This window comes from Panthera onca, chromosome X, assembly GCF_046562875.1.
Source record: "Panthera onca isolate mPanOnc1 chromosome X, mPanOnc1 haplotype 2, whole genome shotgun sequence".
Lineage (NCBI taxonomy): Eukaryota > Metazoa > Chordata > Mammalia > Carnivora > Felidae > Panthera > Panthera onca.
Window position 1 is genome coordinate 89,879,169 of NC_138357.1, and position 18,483 is coordinate 89,897,651.

The window sequence follows — 18,483 nt, forward strand, 5'->3', positions numbered from 1 at the left end:
GGGACACAAAACCAAAAATACCCACTACTATTTCCTTCTTTGTGCCCTATTGTGTATTGTGTAAACTTCTATATTACTTAAGACTTCTAGTAATTTTTGTATATGTGTCTTTCCACCCTACCAGACAATGAGTTCCTTGGCAATGGGAACCATGTTTCTTTCTTTTTTTTTTTTTTTGTCTAGAACTTAGCATCACATGTGACATCAAGCAGGTGCCCAACAAATGTTTGTTGAATGGATAAAGAAATGAACAGAGAAATGAAATTGAATGGATCGAGGGCACAGGTGAATTACAGATGAGAGAGGAGACCAAGCACCAAAAGGAGAGGAAAAAAAGAAGAGTACAGTGGTTTGGGTGGTTCCTCAGAAGCGGGAAACACACAGAAAAAGAAGAAAAGTCACCTTGAGCAAGAGGAAATTTGCTGTTTCCTCCCAGGACCAGAGATGTTCAGCAAAAAGAATAAGAGTAAGAAGAAGAAGAAGAAGAAGAAGAAGAAGAAGAAGAAGAAGAATGGAACTTTTCAAAAACTATAATTTATTGTCAAATTGGTTTCCATACAACACCCAGTGCGCATCCCAACAAGTGCCCTCCTCAATGCACATCACCCACTTTCCCCTCTCCCCCATGCCCCCATCAATCCTTAGTTTAACCGCTTCATTGAGGCATGACTGCCTTACAACGAACTTCACATATTTACAGTGCACAATTTTGGGGCGCCTGGGTGGCTCAGTCGGTTGGGTGGCCGACTTCGGCTCAGGCCATGACCTCATGGCTCCTGGGTTCGAGCTCCATATGGGGCTCTGTGCTGACAGCTCAGAGCCTGGAGCCTGATTCAGATTCTGTCTCTCTCTCTCTCTCTTTGCCCTTCCCCCACTCGCGTTCTGTCTCTCTCTCTCTCTCTCTCTCTCTCTCAAAAATAAACATTAAAAAAATTAAAAAAAAATTGAAGCATACAATTTCATGTTTTGACACATATATTAGCTCGTGAATCACCACGATGAAGATAATTAGCATGTCCATCACACTGAAAGGTTTCTTCGTGCTTCGTTATTATCCCTCCCTCCAATCACTCCCAGTACATCTCGTCTATGGTATTTTCTGTTGCTACCAGTTAGTTTATGTTTTCTAGTAGGTTGTATAAAACTAATCATAGGGTACGTGTGGTTTTTTTTTTTTTTTTTTTTTGGTCTCACGTCTTTCACTTAGTGCAATTATTTTGAGATTCATCCATGCTGTTGTGTGTATAAACAGTTCGCCCTATTTCATCGCTGAGTAGTATTCTGATGTACTGATATATCATAATTCATCTATATATTCACTTGTTAATGGACATTTGAGTTATTTCCAATTGGGGACTATTACAAATAAAGTTGTTGGGAGCATTCGTGTACAAGTCTTTGTATAGACATATGTATTCTTTTCTCTTCGATAAATAATCAAGTGTGGAATGGCCAGTTCCTATGGTGGATATATATATTTAACTTAAAAAAAATTTCTAAGAATGTCACTTCTGACATGACAACATCATAGGCTTTGTGGATATGCTTCTCAGTTAAACTGGTAAAAATTAGTTTGAAAACAACCATTTAAAGTCTCTGAAAACTGAGAACAAACTGAGGGTTGATGGGGGGTGGGAGGGAGGGGAGGGTGGGTGATGGGTATTGAGGAGGGCACCTTTTGGGATGAGCACTGGGTGTTGTATGGAAACCAATTTGACAATAAATTTCATATATTGAAAAAAAATAAAAAAAAATAAATTTCTTACATAAAAAAAAATTCAATAGAAAGGCAGCTCTTATATTAAATGTTCTTACCGCATAAAATAAAATAAAATAAAATAAAATAAAGTCTCTGAAAATTGTTCTCAGGACATATGAGAAATGAAGAAATGTTTTTCAAGAAAATCTACAAAAACTCAGTGAGAACTGCAAGACTCTGTGGTATTTGAACCAACACCTATGCCCATCTTCCCCCCTCCCAGCTCAGTGAGGTGGAAACTATGCTCCAGATATGTGCGCCTAACAACAGAAGCAAAAATGGACAGAGTTAGAGGGAGACTGCAATAAACTACCTTCGACAAGGAATGGAACCACCGAGCAGGAAATCAACAAGGAAATAGATGACTTGGGAAACGCTATAATTCCTACAGCTTTGTAACAGAACTTGAAGTCTGGAACTGTGATAACTCTAGCTTTGCTTTTCCTCTTCAAAATTGCTTGGGCAATTCGGGGTCTTTTGCGGTACCATATAACTTTTAGGATTGTTTGTTGTTACCAAATGCTGTTGGTATTTTGATAGGGATGCATTAAATCTGTAGATTGCTTTGGGTAGTATAACCACTCCAACGATATCGGCAGTGATGCACAATGGAACATTATTCATCCATAAAAAGGAATGAAATCTTGTCATTTGCAATGGCGTGGATGGAGCTAGAGGTTCATGCCAAGCGAAAGAAGTCAGCCAAAGAAAGACAAATACCACATGGTCTCACTCATATGTGGCATTTAAGAAACAAATGAGTAAAGGAAGAAAGAGAGAGAGAGCAAACCAAGAAAGAAACTCTTAACTATAGAGAAAAAAATGATGGTTATCAGAGGGGAGGTGAGTGGAGAGATGGGTTAAATCGGTGATGAGGATTAAGGAAGGCACTTGCTGTGATGAGCACCGGGTGTTGTGTGGCCGTACTGAATCACTATATTGTACACCCGAATCTAACACTATTAATTTTACTGGAATTTAAAATAAAAAAGAACAACACTGTAAACCAACTATACCTAACAGACATCTGTAGAAAACTCCACCTCAAGACAACAGAATACACATTTTCTCACATGCACATGGGACATTTTCCAAGATAGACTATAAAACAAACCTAATTACGTTTAAAAGGATAGAAACAATATGAAGTATGTTCTCAGAACACAAGGGAATAACATTTAAAAACCAGTAGTAGGGTAACTTGCAAAAAGATGAAAATTAAACAGCACTCGCATAAATCTCACATAAACGACCAATAGTTCACAGAAGAAATCCCAAAGAAAATTAGAAAATAATCTAACATGAGTGAAAATTAATAACTTTCTGCCTGAAGACACTGGAAAAAAAGAAGAACAAACTAAACCTAAAGTGAGAAGAAGGAAGGAAATAATTATTAGGGCAGAAATTAAAGAAATAGAAAATATAAAAAAATAAAGAAAATCAGTGCAGCCGAGGACCAGTTTTTTGGAAAGAATGAGCTTTAATAAAATTAATAAAATTGGCAAATGTTTAGCAAGGATTATAAGTACAATGAACAATTATATGAAAATAAATTAGGCAACACAACTTAAATGAAATGGCTAAATTTCTAGAAAACTCACGAGCCACCGAATGCGACTCAAGAAAAACTAGACAATTTGAGTGGACTTACGGCAGTTAAAAGATTGAATTAGTCATCAAAAAACTACCTAAAAGAAAAGGCCGAGCCCAGACGGCTGCACTGGTGAATTCTACCAAACAGTTAAAGCAAATGAATAGCAGTTCTTCACAAAGTCTTCCAAAAGAAAGAGAGGAAGAACACTTCCCAACCTTGGTACCAAAACCAGAAGAATATATCACAAGGAAACTGCAGACCAATACATCTTATGAATATACATGTAAAAATCCACAACAAAATAGCAGGAAACCAAACTCAGCTACATATAAGAAGGATTATGCAACATAACCAAATGGGATGCCAAAGTGGAAAGTTGGTTTAAAATCCAAAACATCAATTAATGTCATATAACAAAGAACAAATGATCACCTCGCTAGAAGCAGAAAAAGCGTTTGAGAAAACACAATACCCATTAGAAATAGAGGGGAGCTCATTCTGATAGAGGGGATCTCACACCTGTTGTTCGGGTTTGAGTTTGGTATGTTCTTTATAGATTTTGGATACTAGCCCTTTATCCCATATGTCATTTGCAAATATCTTTTCCCATTCCGTCGGTTGCCTTTTAGTTTTGTTGATTGTTTCCTTTGCAGTGTAGAAGCTTTTTATCTTGATGAGGTCCCAATAGTTTATTATTGCTTTTAATTCCCTTGCCTTTGGAGATGTGTCGAGCAAGAAATTGTTGCAGCTGAGGTCAAAGAGGTTGTTGCTCGCTTTCTCCTCTAGGGTTTTGATGGTGTCCCGTTTCACATTTAGGCCTTTCATCCATTTGGGATTTATTTTTGTGTATACTTTTTGATTTATTAAGTCTTCTCTAATTTCTCTTGATGATGGTTTATACGTTTCAGTGTGCCGGTCTCACGTATATTTTGTCACGTTTATCCCCAAGTATCTTCTATATCTTATTGTGAATGGTATTGTTTTTGAGTTTCAATTGCTGATTGATTTTTGCACATTAATATAAAATCCTGTCACCTTGCTAAGCCATTTATGCATTCATGCCACATTTTTATTTATAGGATTTTATTCACGGATGACATATTGTTTGCAAATACAGTTAAACTTTTCAGTATGGATGTTCAGTTTTAAGGTGAATACATGTTTAGGATTGATGTGTTCTCTTGATGAACTGACCCACTTACAAGCTTACTGTCTTTATCCCTAGTAATATTACTTTTTCTGAAATCTACTTTGATATGAATGTATCTTCAGCTTTATTTTGATTAGTGTTATCATGGTCTGCCATTTCACACTTTTAATTTTAAGCTATTTATAGGCAAAGCATAGTTTGATCCTGATTCTTTTTTTTTTATTTTTAAATTTTTTTTTTTCAACGTTTTTTATTTATTTTTGGGACAGAGAGAGACAGAGCATGAACAGGGGAGGGGCAGAGAGAGAGGGAGACACAGAATCGGAAACAGGCTCCAGGCTCCGAGCCATCAGCCCAGAGCCTGACGCGGGGCTCGAACTCACAGACCGCGAGATCGTGACCTGGCTGAAGTCGGACGCTTAACCGACTGCGCCACCCAGGCGCCCCTGATCCTGATTCTTTAAACCTAATCTGAGCCTTTATGAAGTTTTAACTGGAGTGTCAAGATCATTTATATTTTATTTGATTATTGATTGTGTTTAAGTCAAACATCTATTTATTTTCTTCGAACTGTTCTTTGTTCTGCTCTCTTTTTTGCCTTCTTTTGGGCTGATTTTTTGTGATTCTGTTTTATCTCCTTTGTTGAATTATTGACTATAATGCTTTGTTTTGTTATTTTGGTGGCTGCTCTAGGTTTTATAATGTACATCCTTACGTTATACTAGTCTATCCTCAAATGATACACTTCACGGGTAGTATAACAGCCTTTCTGTTACATATATTTTCCTTTTTCCCTTCCAGTCATGGTGCCTTTTGGGGGGCATCTATCTTATGTGTATATATGTTATAAACCCTCCAATATATTGTTATTTTTGTTTTAAACCAAGGTTTGGTAAGCTATAGCCCATGAGTCAAGTCCAGACCACCATCTGTTTTTGTAGATAAAGTTTTATTGGAAAATCGTGACATGTACTCATTTGCGTATTGCTTATGGCTGCTTTCATGCAAAAACAGCAACATTAAGTAGTTGTGACAGAGACCATATAAGCTACCAAGCGTAAAATACTTTGGACTGGGCTCTGTACAGAAAAAGGTTTCCAATTCCTGCTTTAGACCATCAGTAATATCTTAAAAGGGATTTAAGCAATGAGAACTTATTTTTAATATTCATCCATGTAGTTATTATTTCCGCTGATCTTCCTGACTTTGTGTAGATCCAGATGTACATCTCAAATCATTTTCCTTCTTCTTGAAGGAATTTACTTTTTAGAGCACAGCTTTTATGTGTCTGAAAATGCCTTTATTTTGCCTTAAGTTTGAAATATATTTTCACTGGGAAAGAATTCTACGTGGACAGTTGTTTTTCTTTCAATGCTTTGAATATGCCGTGCCTTTGTTCCTCTGGACTTAATGTGTCTTTTTCTCTGGGTACTTTTTAGATTTCTTTTCTTTATCAATTGTTTTGTGAAATTTATTATGCGCCTCGATGTAATTTTCTCTCTGTTATTTGTGTTAGGGATTTGTTGAACTTTTAAAATATGTTCACCTATAGTTTGCATCAAAATTTTTTTTGCTATTATTTTTTCAGGGACTTTTTTCTCCTCCTTTCCCCCAAATCCTCTCCTTCGAGGACTCCAATTTTACATACATTAGGCTGCTAGAAATTGTTGTACAACCCATTAATGTTCTATTATTTTTCCCATCTTCTTGGATGTTTTTTATTGCTATGTGTTCAAGGTCAGAACTAGACATTCTGCGATGTCTAATCTGCCATTAATTCTATACAGTGCCTAGAAATTGTAGTCTTTTTATCTCTAGAATTAAAAGCCCAATTGATGTCTTTGTTTTATCTCCCATTTTCAACATGTTCAATCTGTCATGTAGCTTCTTGAACACTTGTTAACAAGTTAAGTGTCTTTGTCTACTAAGCTCTATCATTTCTGGACTTCTCTTGATTGATTCATTCGTCTTCTCACTGTGAGTGTTTTTTTTTTTTTTTCCAGTCTCTTTGCATCTTTGGTAACATTTGATTGAAATAAGGACGTCTGGCAGAGGCCCACACCCATGACAGCTGGAGAGAGGGTAGTGTATCTATTAGCTATGCCACATTAATGGGTAACACCCCAAACTTAGTGGCCGCAATAATGTGTAACAAACACCCCAAACTTAGTGGCTGAAATTAGCCAGCCTTTATTCTCACCGATCTATGGATCAGTTAAATTGGCTCTGCTGATGCAGGCTGGGCTCCACGTGATGGCTCACCTTCATTTTCTCATGGCTAGGGCAGCTCTGCCTTTACTGTATGTCTTTAAGTCAACTGGCGTGGCTCTACTCCGTATGTGTCCATTCTGGGACCCAGGATAAAGAGGCAGTAGCTACTCGAGGAAGCTCTTCTCATCGTAATGGCAGCGGTCCAACATGGCAAATGGAAACTGAGAAGTCAGGCTCTCGGTCAAACATCTAAATGTGATCTTTCAGGCCTGGCCACTCTGGCCATTACGAAGGGCCTACCTACCAGGCCTCATTGGCCAAAGCTGTCATCTCTCCACACCAGACTTGGTGCACAGATAACGAGTTACAGTCTGTAAAGGGAGCTGCAGTCAGGGATTCAGGCCTCCCAACCAGCCATGTTCTTTTTTTTTTTTTTAATTTTTTTAATGTTTATTTATTTTTGAGAGAAAGAGACAGAGAGACAGAGAGACAGAGCCTGAGCAGGGGAGGAGCAGAGAGTGAGGGAGACACAGAATCCGAAGCAGGCTCCAGGCTCTGAGCTGTCAGCACAGAGCCCAACGCGGGGCTCGAACCCACAAACCATGAGATCATGACCTGAGCCGAAGTCGGACACTCAACCGACTGAGCCACCCAGGTGCCCCTCAACCAGCCATGTTCTTATGCACATCTGCTTTCCTAGCCACGGCACCTCCATTCGGAGGCCTCTTTATTAGGGACCTTTGGCTAGTGCATCTCTCTGTCACCTCTGCCGAGAATATTTTTTCAGGGATTCTAAAGAATATTTTACCCACTCTACCTCAATATTCAGTACTTTCCACTCTTAACCTTTCCTTCTCTTTCTTCCCCTCACCTCCAGATCCATTAATGGAAGGAGGTTTTTTGCTTGGGGCTCCCTCAGCAATGAGATGATTCCTCCCATCCAATGATGTATCTGACCTTCACCTGGTGCTCTTTCATGGTGGAAAATGGAACACTGGGGAAACTAACACTTTCTACTGTTTATTCTCTTGCTTATAATACCACAGTAAGTGATTAAATGCTTGGCTGTTATTTCCTTTGGGCTTGTTATCTTTTTTAAAAAATCTTTTTAACATGTTTTTATTATATTATTGACAGAGAGAGAGAGAGAGAGAGAGAGAGTGCGGGAGGGGCAGAGAAAGAGGGAGGCACAGGATCCGAAGCAGGCTCCAGGCTCCGAGCCATCAGCACAGAGCCCGATGCGGGGCTAGGACTCACAGACCGTGAGATCATGATCTGAGCCGAAGTCGGTCGCTCAACCAACTGAGCCACCCAGGCGCCCCTTTGGGTTTGTTAACTGACTACCTGGAAGCTCAGATTTTTTTTTCCAGCTCGGCTCAGCTCTTCACAGAAACATGCAAAGGCTCTTGAGGTCTGGGCTCAGGATTGACTCAGCATCACTTCAGCCGACGTTGGCCAAAGCAAGACATGACTGAATCTAAAATCAAAGGCCACAGAAAGCACGAGGATAGGAAGGGTGAAGAATTGATTTCCATGATTTGGTCTACCATAGGTGGCATAGGGGCAAATTTCTTGTCCACAGAAGGTTAGACAACCTCTTGGCTCAGCCCAACATCCTCAATTCAGGTGGCTCGTGATGTTTCTGGGCCATATGTACAGATAAGTTGTCACCCTAGAGAGCCGTCCGTAAGTGGCAGAACCTTGATCACCAACCTTGTATTAGGTCACTTACCTAACATTCAACAAGTATTTACTGAGCACGTGCTATGAGCCAGAAACTGTCACTGGGAGTGACACCAAACCAGGAGCAACAGAGTTGCTGCCCTGGGAGAACGCAACCGAAATTTCAATGTAAGAAAACAGACATAACAATGATTGCAGACGTTATAAGCTTGACAAATAACGTGCTGAATCAAAGACTAGCTGAAAGTCTCCACCAGCTAAGGTGGCTGAGAACAGCACGATCTCAGGTGAGTTGTTTGAAGCACAGACAGAATTCCTGCAGGGAGGCTCAAGAAGGGACGAACTGCATGCATCTGGCTGGTATTTGCAAGTTCTAAGACGGATACCAAGAAGAGATTATCCATCATGGGAAGAAGCGGACCTTGTAGCAGGATCCAGGGTTTCCCTTTGTTTTCAGGGAAAACCTCACTTTTTACTATTTTTTTTGTAACTGCGTCAGAACGGCTCATCCTAATATATACAGAAGATCCTTCTTCTCTAGGAAGAAAATCTCTGGGGGGGGGGGGGGGGGTGGGCACGGGAAACCACACCATGAATTATGTTTCTGGAGAAGAATGGCCCTCGTCTTTGAGTAAGGGGGATCTAACTTTTTCACATTAAGGAAAAATTGGGCCTCATATTTAGTGGGCCATCAAAGCATCTCTCAGTAGCTGTCAAGAGGAATCATAATGAGAAGAAGAGAGTAGGGACTATGGGGAGGGGTAAACGATGTGTGAGTGGGAAGTAAGAAAGTCTGGGAGGAGACTGAGAAGAAGATCCCGAGCAGGGAGAAAATTTCAAGAGCGGGACCATTGTGTGGGAGACACAGAGAGAAAGCTGGCTGAGAAGGTGACATCCCAGGACGCATTTTGGGCCAGAGACTTTGCTGTCTAACTGCCTACGTGTGGGGAGGGAAAATATTGTCCAGGTAACTCTCGGGCTTTCCAGATTTGTAGCTGAAACAATGGGGCCATCTAAATATTATTCCTGGCACAGATCAGGTGAAGAAATCACAGTTTCAGAGTCACTTCCTCGTCTGTATACATCCTTTAAGAATCTAGATCGATTGGCCCAATCCTGTTAATAATTTCTTGATTCACTTTCTGCTTTACGTCAAGCAGTGGAGCCCGCTCTATAGAAATCACGTGGAGATTTGGTTGCCGGCGTCACAAAGCTCTACAATGTTTCAAAAAAACCACTTATTCTGCAAACCTTCCCTGGGCCTTCCTTTCCTTGTCTGTACAATGAATGGCACAGGGAAGGTATATGTGGAGGGTTGCATTGTCCGTGCTTTGAGGGGGGTGGGCAAAATGACCACTACCCCCAAGGTTCTGACATTCTAGCAAGTTTGCTCCAGATCAAAGGTACCTTCCATTTCCATCATGATTAGTCTGAATAAAATTAGATAGTTTAATGAATGATATTATTGTGCTTTCTTCCTCTTTGAGCACAAAGTATAACTTTTGAAGCCCCCATCAACGGTGAAGTGTTCCTTGTTCTTTTTGTATTCTTTATTCTCCATCCCCTTTGTCTGTGATCAAATCAGGGATCCTTCCATTCTACAGCCTGATTCATTATTTCAGCTGTATTTTCAATGCTCTCTCATTACCCCTCTTCTGTGTCCACCCACAACTCCACCTACAGTGTCTATAATGTGCCTTCTATCTACTGTAGCTTAATAAAAGGGAAATTATGCTAATTTTATTCCAACTTTAGAAAAGTAAAACCTGTACCATTATTATTCTGCCCCTCTTTCCCTTTTATTTATTCATTTCAAAAGAAAAAGTGTCTAATCATCTGAGAAAATTGTACTTGCACAATGTTAACCACTTTCCTATTTAATTAAGTAGATTTTTCCAATTGAGTTTGGATAGATTAAGAAAGCCAGTCTTCGAGTAGCCAGGTTCTGATGCAATTAGGGGCTGGGTCCAAGGCAACTTCAGTGTCAGCTAATAATTTTGGTGCCTGGGAGGTAGCCTGGAAGGTCTGTTGCCTGTGCTGCATTGGGGGTGAGGGGCACCATTTCTGGAGGCAAAAGTCCAAAGGCTTGGTACATAAGCGAGACCTGAGCGTCAAGCAGGCTGCTTGCACATTAAATACAGCCATTAATAGGCAAGGGATCTGTGTCTGCAAATGCCTACAGGTGCAAAAGTTTACCTTCAAATTCTTCTTCAAGAAGAAGAATTTCTTTGTAGGCATAGACCAGCTTTGTTGAAAAGATCCTTGAGTAAGGATACAGAGAGGGAGGATTGAATTTCCGAGGCCCAGAGTCCCTCAAGGAGGAGAGGCGAACTAGGCACTATTTGGGCCAAATCTGGGGAAGGAGAGACAGCCAGCGGCGGAAATCTCAACGACGAGTCTCGGAGCAGAGGTGGTTCTGTTTGGGAGTATTCACGTGGAACACTGTGTGTCATCTAACCCGCTTCTTCCCTGTGGCCCCCCAAAATCTTCCATAAAACCTAGGATATAGTCGGTATGATTGGCTTTCTTGCAGAGAGGGATTAAGGGGCCAAGACTTCATCAAGTTCCGCTCAGGAAAAAAATCATGCTCAAGACTCCTGGATGAAAGCTGCATCTGACATCAAGATTTTACAGAGACGTCTTTTTCCTTCCCAGGACGTGTGTTTTATCATTGTCAAGGCACTTCAGGAGTCTCGATGCGTGCATAATGTTACGTTGGGGGGGCTGTGTGATTGGGTCAGATTAACAGAGATTGTGTCTCCAGGTTGCCAGAACAAACAAGCGATTGTATTCCACTCTGAGAAAAAGTTCATCACATCAGCTACGGTAACTCATCACGTAACTGAATATTCAACTGAAAGTTTGACATTTTCACAAATTACATAAATCATCTTTGTGTTTCTTAACACATTTAGATCTCAGAACAATTCAAATCTTTCATTTTCCGGATGAAAAAAAAAAAAACCAAAAAACAAAAAACAAACCAATAAAGCTTGTCCCAAAGCAAGCAATCGGCTATTGGCAAAGCAGGGCTAGACTCTGAGGTCCTTTGACTCAGGTATCCTCTTAATTTGTGTAAATAGATGCAGCCAGCATTAAGTAGAAAACACATTTACAGATGGGACTTACATGAACTGAACTTTACAAGCCCACTTTTCAAAAGACGCAGAGATAAAGGGTAGGAGGAAGAAAGATTTGGAAGATTTTGCGTGTTTCTACCCCCGTTCTAGCCACAACGAGTAGGCCATGGCATAAGCATAAACTGTGGGGTTAGAATTTTGTTCTCTTTGCCTGTCTCAGACGCGGCTTAATATCTCGTGACAGGAGCATCTTAGCCCATTGAGTGTAATCATGTCTTTAAAGATATAGATTTTTATAAATAGCAGGATCACTAAAATCACAGCGACGCTTCATTTGATTTTAAAATGTAAAAACAATGACATAACTCTCATTGTTGGAGTAAGGGCTATCTGTGTTGTTGAGCTTAGTGAGTCAGTCCTTTGTAACTTCTTTCAAGAAAATGAATGAAGGAATGAATTACTTTTTAAAAAAAATTTAATGTTTATTTATTTTTGAGGGAGGGAGGGAGAGAGAGAGAGAGAGACAGAGCACAAGCAGGTGAGGGGCAGAGAGAGAGGGAGACACAGAATCCGAAGCAGGCTCCAGGCCCCGAGCTGTCAGCACAGAGCCCGACGCGGGGCTTGAACTCACGAACGTGAGAGATCATGACCCGAGCTGAAGTCGGACGCCCAACCGACTGAGCCACCCAGGCGCCCCAGAATGAATTACTTTTTTATAGATACAAAGTATCAAACACTCCCAAGAGGTTAGAAAATAATGCAACATACGTCTATATAACGGTCACTCAGAGCTCAGATTTAACAGTTATTTTGCCATAATAGAACTGTTTTGTTTTGTTTTGTTTTGCTTTGCTTTTTTAAGATAAGTTTAAGGAGACTATGAGAGTTCCATCCCTAAACCTTTCTTCCTGTCTCCCTCCCTCTCTGGAGGTAATCACTGTCCTTGAATTGGTACATAACATTTCCATGATGTTTCAGGCTTTCACTACCTACCTACATACCCATTAGCTATAATTGATGCGTATAATGGAAACATATGTTTATGGATTGACTTACGTTCCCCCCCCCCCCGAATTCACATATTTAAGTCCTATCCCCCAGTACCTTGGGATGTGACCTTACGTGGAAATAGTGTCATTGAGGATGACACTTAACTAGTGAGAGTTAAGAGGAGGTCATATTGAGGTAGGATGAGTCCCCAATCCAGTATGGAACTGGTATCCTTATGAAGAGTGGAATTTGGGAACAGACACACATTTTCCAGCTTTACTGAGATACGGGTAATATATAACATTGTGTAAGTTTAAGGGGTGCACTGTGAAGATTTCGTATTCCTATATATTGCAAAATGCTTACCACGGTAAGGGCAGTTAACACATCCTTTGCCTCCCATAATTAGCATTTGGTTGTTTCTGTTCTTGTTGTTGTTATGGAGAGAACATTTAAGAATCGGTCTCTTAGCAACTTTCAAGTATACAAGGCAGTTTTGTTAACTATAGTCCCATGCTTACGGGACGTCCCCAGAACGTACTCCTCTTATAACTTCAAGTGTGCACGCTCCGGTCAACGTCTCTTCATTCCCCCCAACCTAACCTGCCTCCCCCCCGCCCCCGGCTCCTAGTAAACACTGTTTTACTCTCCCGTTCTAGGAGTTGGGCTTTGTTAGATTCCACATATAAGTGAGATCTTATAGTATTTGTCCTCCTCTGTCTGACTTACCGCACTTAGCATAATGTCCTCACGGTTCACCCATGTTGTTGAAAATGACGAGATTTCCTTCATGTTTATAGCTGAATAGCATTTCATTAAATAGATATAATACATGCGTGTAAGATATAATATATTTTTTATCCATTCATCCATCAATGGACACTTAGGTTGTTTTCATACCTCAGCTATTGTCAATAATGCTGCAATGACCCTAGGGAATTTCTGGATTTACTTGGTAGTTCTATGATTAATTTTTTTTTTTTTAGGAGACTCCATACTGTTTTACTCGATGATTGTACAAATTTACATTTTGAAAACAGTGTAGATGGCTTCCCTTCTTTCCATACCCTTGCCCACACTCATTTCCTCTTGTCGTTTTTCTAATAGTCATCCTGACAGGTGTGAGGTGATATCTCTTTGTGGTTTTGATTTACATTCCCCTGATGACTGGTGATGTTGAGCACCCTCTCATACATCTGTCGGCTATTTGTATGTCTGTTTTGGAAAAATGGCTGTTTATGTCCTTTGCCCGCTTATAAATTGGATTGTTATTGTTTGTTTGCTTCTGCTCTTGAGTTTTATGAGTTCCTTATGTATTTTGGATATTAACTCCTTTCAGGTATATATCTATTTCAGTCTTCATACATTTTCTCCAATTCTGTAGGTTGCCTTTTCACTCTGTTGATTGTTTCGTTTTGGTGTGTGCAGAAGCTTTTTAATTTGATATCTTCCCACGTGTTTATCTTTGCTTTCGATGAATGTATTTAAATTCTAGTTAGTTGATCTACAGTGCAATATTGGTTTCAGTAGTAGAATTCAGTGATTCGTCACTTACATACGATACCCAGTGTTCATCACAAGTGCCCTCCTTAATGCCCATCACCCATCTAGCCCATCCCCACTCACCTCCCTCTGTCAACCCTCAGTTTGTTCTCTATCGTTAAGAATCTCTTGTGGTTTGGGGCGCCTGGGTGGCTCAGTCGGTTAAGTGTCCAACTTCCGCTCAGGTCATGATCTCATGGCTCGTGAATTCGAGCCCCGCGTCGGGCTCTGTGCTGACAGCTCAGAGCCCGGAGCTTGCTTTCGATTCTGTGTCTCCCGTTCTCTCTCTGCCCCTCCTCCACTCACAATCTGTCTCTCTCTCAAAAATTAATAAACGTAAAAAAAGAAGAAATTTAAAAAAAGAGTCTCTTGTGGCTTGCTTCCCTTTCTTCTTTTTCCCCCCACTTCCCTTATGTTCATCTGTCACTTCTCTCAAATTCCACGTATGAGTGAAATCATGTGATGTTTGTCTGATTTACTTATTTCGTTTAGCATAATAAGTTCTAGTTCCATCCACGTTGTTGCAAGTGGCAAGATTTCATTCTTTTTGATGGCTAATATTCCATTGCATGTCTATACCACATCTTCTTTATCCATTCATCAGTCGATGGACATTTGGGCTTTCTCCATAGTTTGGCTATTGTTGATAGTGCTGCTATAAACATTGGGGCGCATGTACCCCTTCGAATCTGTACTTTTGTATCCTTTGGGTAAATACCTAATAGTGCAACTGCTGGATTGTAGGGTAGATCTATTTTTAGTTTTTTGAGGAAGCTCCAGACTGTTCTCTGGAGTGGCTGCACCAGTTTGCATTCCCACCAACAATGTAAGAGGATCCCCCTTCTTCACCGTTCTCACCAACACCTGTTGTTTCCTGCGTTGTTAATTTTAGCCATTCTTACAATGTGTGAGGTGCTATCTCATCATGGTTTTGATTTGTATTTCTCTGACGATGAGTGATGTTGAGCATCTTTTCCTGTGTCTGTTAGCCATGTGGATTTTACAATAGACAATTGCAAAATTGTCTATTCATGTCTTCTGCCCATTTTTTAACTGGATTGTTTGTTGTTGTTGTTGTTGTTGTTGTTTTTTGGAGGGGGTTGAGTTTGAGAAGTTCTTTATAGATGTTGGATACTAACCATTTATTAGATATGTCATTTGCAAACATCTTCCCCCATTCCATAGGCTGCCTTTTAGTTTTGTTGATTGTTTTCTTTGCTGTGCAGAAGGTTTTTATCTTGATGAAGTCCAAAGAGTTCATGTTTGTTTTTGTCTCCCTTGTCTTGGGTGATGTGTCTAGTAAGAAGTTGCTACGGCCAAGGTCAAAGAGATTGCTGCTTGTGTTCTCCTCTAGGATTTTGATGTTTTCTTGCCTCATATTTAGGTCTTTCATCCACTTTGAATTTATTTTTGTGTATGGCATAAGAAAGTGGTCCAGTTTCATTCTTTTGCCTGTTGCTGTCCAGTTTTCCCAACACCATTCGTTGAAGGGACTTTTTTTTCCATTGGATATTCTTTCCTACTTTGTCAAAGATGAGTTGACCATATAGCTGTGGGCCCATTTATGGGTTCTCTATTCTGTTCCATGGATCTATGTGTCGGTTTTTGTGCCACTACCGTCCTGTGTTGATAAGCACAGCTTTGTAATATAGCTTGAAATCTGGACTCATGATGCCCCCAGTTTTGTTTTCCTTTTTCAGGATTGCTTTGGCAATTCAGGGGCTTTTGTGGTTCCATACACATTTTAGGATTGTTTGTTCTAGCTCTGTGAAGAATGCTGGTGGTATTTTGATAGGGATCATATTAAATGTGTAGATTGCTTTGGGTAGTATCGACATTTTAACAATATTTTTTCTTCCTATCCAGGAGCATGGGATCTTTTTCCATTTTTTTGTGTCGTCTTCAATTTCTTTCATAAGCTTCCTATAGTTTTCACAGTACAGATCTTTTACCTCTTTAGTTAGGCTTATTCCTAGGTGTCTTATTGTTTCTGGTGCCCTTGTAAATGGGATTAATTCCTTGATTTCTTTTTCTGCTGCTTCGTTACTGGTGTATAGAAATGCAACAGATTTCTGCATGTTGATTTTATATCCTGTGACTGCTGAATTTGTGTGTTAGTTCTAGCAATTTTTCGGTGGAGTCTTTTGGGTTTTCTACATAGAGTATCATGTCATCTGCAAATAGTGAAAGTTTGACTTCTTCCTTGCCAATTTGGATGCCCTGTATTTCTTTTCGTTGTCTGATTGCTGAGGCTGAGACTTTAATGTGATACACCACATTAATAAAAGAAAGGATAGAAACCATATGAGTCTCTCAACAGATGCAGAAAGAGCATTTGATGAAATACAGCACACATTCCTGATGATAAAAAAAAAAAACCCTCAACAAAGTTGGGATCTCTGGGACATACCTCAACATCATAAAGGCCATATATGAAAAGCCCACAGCTAATATGCTCAATGGGAAAATCTGAAAGCCTTTCCCTTATGGTCAGGAGCAAGACAAGGATGCCCGCTCTCACCATTACGATTTTTGTTCTTGTTGCTTATGCTTTTGATGTCCTACCCCCAAATCATTGCCAAAACCAGTCTCGAGGGGCCTTTTCCATATGTTTTCTGAGGGAGCTTTACAGTTCCAAATCTTACATTTAAGTCTTTAATCCGTTGCAAGTGGATTTTGTGTTTGGTCCAACATAAGGGTCCAATCTCATTCTTTTGTGTGTGGGTACCCAGGTTTATTGAACAGACCGCTCCTTTCTCACTGGGTATTTAGCACCTTTTGTCCAAGATGAGTTGACTATATATGTACTGGTTTATTTCTAGGCTCTTTATTCTGTTCTATTGGTCTATGTGTCTGTTTTTATGGCAGCAACACACTGTTTTGATTACCGTAGCTTTGTACTATAGTTTGAAATAAGGAGGTGTGATGTCTCTAGTTTTGTTCTTTTGTTTCAAGATCGCTTTGGTCATTTGACATCTATTGTGGTTCCATATGAATTTTAATATTATTTCTCTACTTCTGTGGAAGACGTCACTGGAATTTTGATCGAGATTGTATTAGATCTGTGGATCACTTTAGGTAGTATGGGTATTTTAACAATATTAATTTTTCTAATCTTTGCACATAAAATATCTTTCCATTTATTTGTGTCTTTTTCAATTTCTTTCATTGAAGTCTTATAGGTTTCAGTATAAGGATCTTTCACCTCCTTGGTTAAATGTGTTCCCAAGTATTTTATTCTTTTCCATGCAGTTGTAAACGGCATTGCTTTCTTAATTTCTTTCTAGATAGCTTATCGTTAGTGTATAGAAACATAACTGACTTTTGTGTGTTAATTTTGTATCCTGCAACTTTACTAAATTTGTTTATTCTAACATTTTTTTTTTTTTTGGTGTGGTTTTTAGTGCTTTCTATGTCTAAGACCATGTCGTGTGCTAACAGAGACGATTTAACTTCTTCCTTCCTGATGCTGGCTAGGACTTCCAGTACTATGTTGAATAAAAGTGTGAGGCTGAGACACCTTGTCTTTTTCCTGATTTTAAAGGAAAAGCTTTCAAGCTTTTATCACCGAGTATGATGGTAACTGTGGGCTTGTCATGCATGGCCTTTGTTTTGTTGAGGCTACTTCCTCTGGCCATGAGGATTCATTCAAATTTAGAGGTTCAATGTCCCCAGTTTCGTCAGGTCTTCCCATACATCCCCATTCCAGTTTTCAGGATCTCATTCCTTTTCAATCAATGCCCTCACTTTGATGGCAGGCACCCTGGGAAGTTGTGAATTCGATTCATGTTGTAGTGCCACAACTCATACATTGGGCTACAGGCTGGAGACCTCGGGAAGAGAGGCCGTCGGAGTTCAAAGGCAGTCTGCTGGCAGAATTTCTTGCTCAGGAAAGTTTTTGTTCTAATAAGGCCTTCAGCTGATTGGATGAGATCCACCCACATTATGGAGAGTAATCTGCTTTATACAAAGGCCATCAACGTAACTATTATGCCCATTCAAAAAACACTTTCACAGAAACATTCCGAACAATGCTTGACCAAACATCTGGGTGCGATGGCTCAACCAAGTTGACCCGTATAATTAACTATCACATTGGCCTTTTTGGTTTCCAGTAGTTAGTTTTGGTTTCTCTGTGTTCTCTCGTAGTTCTCTGAGCATCTTTAGATCGATTGTTTTAAATCCTTTGTTGGGCAATTCCTGGACCTCAACTTCTTCGGGATCAGTTACTGGAAGGTTATTATGTTCCTCTGGTCCTGTCATGTTTCCCTAATTCTCCGTGATCCCTAGAGCTTTGCACAGATATCTACACATTTGAAGAAGCAGTCACCTTCTCCAGATGTCGTGGGTTGACTTCATTAAGGGACGACTTCAGGTGGGGGCGTGCTGAAGCGTGCTGTGACCCTGGGTCTGGTGGTATAAGGCACCAAGTGCAAGGGCATGTGGCAGCACCAGCTCTGGGGAAAATCTGGTG

General features: G+C 40.1%; 1 pseudogene; it reads right to left on the bottom strand.

The window, feature by feature from the left end:
* Positions 1-18,272, bottom strand: part of LOC145713803 (nucleoplasmin-3 pseudogene) — a 63,548-nt pseudogene extending 45,276 nt beyond the window's left edge.
* Positions 18,273-18,483: the final 211 nt, after the last annotated feature.